At 42.0% G+C, this 1911-nt stretch overlaps 1 protein-coding gene across 1 annotated transcript in view; it reads right to left on the bottom strand.

Annotated features, from left to right (window-relative positions):
* Positions 1-1911, bottom strand: part of EIF3D (eukaryotic translation initiation factor 3, subunit D) — a 14518-nt gene that overhangs the window by 9283 nt on the left and 3324 nt on the right. The gene's annotated exons all lie outside the window — the stretch shown is intronic.

The raw sequence follows: 1911 nt of genomic DNA, 5'->3' as shown, positions 1-1911 counted from the left end.
GGAACCGACTCCACGGCACGTAACAACAACAACGACTTTAACAAAAGGAGCTCTGGTAGTGTAGTGGTCACAAATTGGGCTGCAAATCTTAAGGTCAGCAGTTGGAAAATACCAGCTGTTCCGTGGGAGAAAGAGGCTTTCTGCTCCCGTAAAGATTCACAGCCTTGGGAAACCCTGTACAGGGTCGCTATGAGTTGGAACCGACTCCACGGCACATAACAACAACTTTAACAAGCGGAGTCCTAGTATGGCGCTGTAGGATAATGCACTGCCCGCAAAGTCGGTTTGAACTGTAAGGTCGATGGTTCTAACTCAGCAGGAAATGCTCCTAGGAAACCCTACAGTGTTGTTAGGAGTTGGAATCAGCTTGACAGCACTTAAGCAACAACAATTTCAGTAAGCAGTATATCTTTGATCAGGGACTGGTCCCTCCTAATAACTTGGCCAAAGTACGTGAGGTGAAGTCTGGCCACCCTGGCTTCTGAGGAACATTTTGGCTGTATTTCTACCAAGACAGATTTGTTTGTTCTTCTGGAAGTCCATGGTATTTTCAATATTCTTCTCTAACACCATAATTAAAATGCAACGATTCCTCTGTGGTCTTCCCTATTCATTGTCTAACTTTCACATGCTTATGAGCTGACTGAAAATGCCATGACTTTGGTCAGGCGTATCTTAGTCCTCAAAGTAACAACTTCGTTTCTGAACGTTTTAAAGAGGTCTTTAGCAGATTTGCCCGATGCAACGTATCACTTGATTTTTTTAAAAATAAATAATTCCATTTCCCCATGAACTCTCCCCCTTTAAATCCTTTAAGTTTTTATTGTGAACTGAATGAAGGTTTACAGAGCAGATCATCAGTTTTACATTCAACAAGATCCAAGTTGCTATTCACTGAATAAGGTTTTAAACACTGTTTTGTGGACTTTGTTACAGAAACTGACCATGGTGTCCTATGGTCCTGAGTCATTTGATGTCTTTACTTCTGAATGCATGGGCATTGAGCATGGATCCAAGTAAAATGAAATCTATAACAACTTATGCAGTGCAATCCATACTGAAGGTTGCAGTCTTTGATCTTCATCAGGAAGTGCTTCAAGTTTTCTTTTCAGCTCAAGGTCGTGTCATGCGCATATTACAGAGCCTGCCTCCAATGCTGAGGCTCCATTCTCTGCATAGTCTAACCTCTCAGATTATTTGCTTGGCATACGGACTGAATAAGCAGGATGAAAGTATGCAACCTCAACACACGCCTTTCCTGAACTAACACTAAGCAGCACCCCTTTTTGTGACTGAACAACTGCCTTTTTGTCCATGTATAGGTTCCTTATGAACACAATTCACTATTCTGGAAAGCCCACTGTTGGCAACGTATCCGTAACTTACTATGATTTTGCAGTCAAGAAAACATAAGAAAGCATCTTTCAGGTATTCTTTGCTTTCAATCAAGATTCATTTGCTATCAACAGTGACACCCCCTCTTATACATCCGCTTCAGAATCCAGTGTGAATTATCAATGCGCTGCTGCACCTACTTTGGAGTCCCCTCACTAACTTGTGTGCGATATGACCTTGTTGGATCATTTCTGAACTCTTGGGAACGGCACAAATACAGCCACAATGTGAAACACCCGAGTGCTCACAAACCAATGAAAGAATACATACAACCTGCTCTCTCCAGAAACAGAAATGAACGCTAGCACATGTGATAACATGGATGAACCTTGGAAACATTGTGCTACATGAAAAAAGTCAGTCACAAGGACTGCATCTGCTAATCCCGCCAAGATCAAAACAAAACCCAGAAAAATAGCCTGAACCTTATGAGTGGAATTGACTCGAGGGCACTTAATAACAACTGATAAGCAATGGCCACAGAAGAGAATCCATACTGACAAAGGACAGCAGGTA

The sequence above is a fragment of the Chrysochloris asiatica genome, unplaced genomic scaffold (genome assembly GCF_000296735.1).
Source record: "Chrysochloris asiatica unplaced genomic scaffold, ChrAsi1.0 scaffold00076, whole genome shotgun sequence".
Lineage (NCBI taxonomy): Eukaryota > Metazoa > Chordata > Mammalia > Afrosoricida > Chrysochloridae > Chrysochloris > Chrysochloris asiatica.
This window is presented reverse-complemented; position numbering and strand designations above follow the sequence as displayed.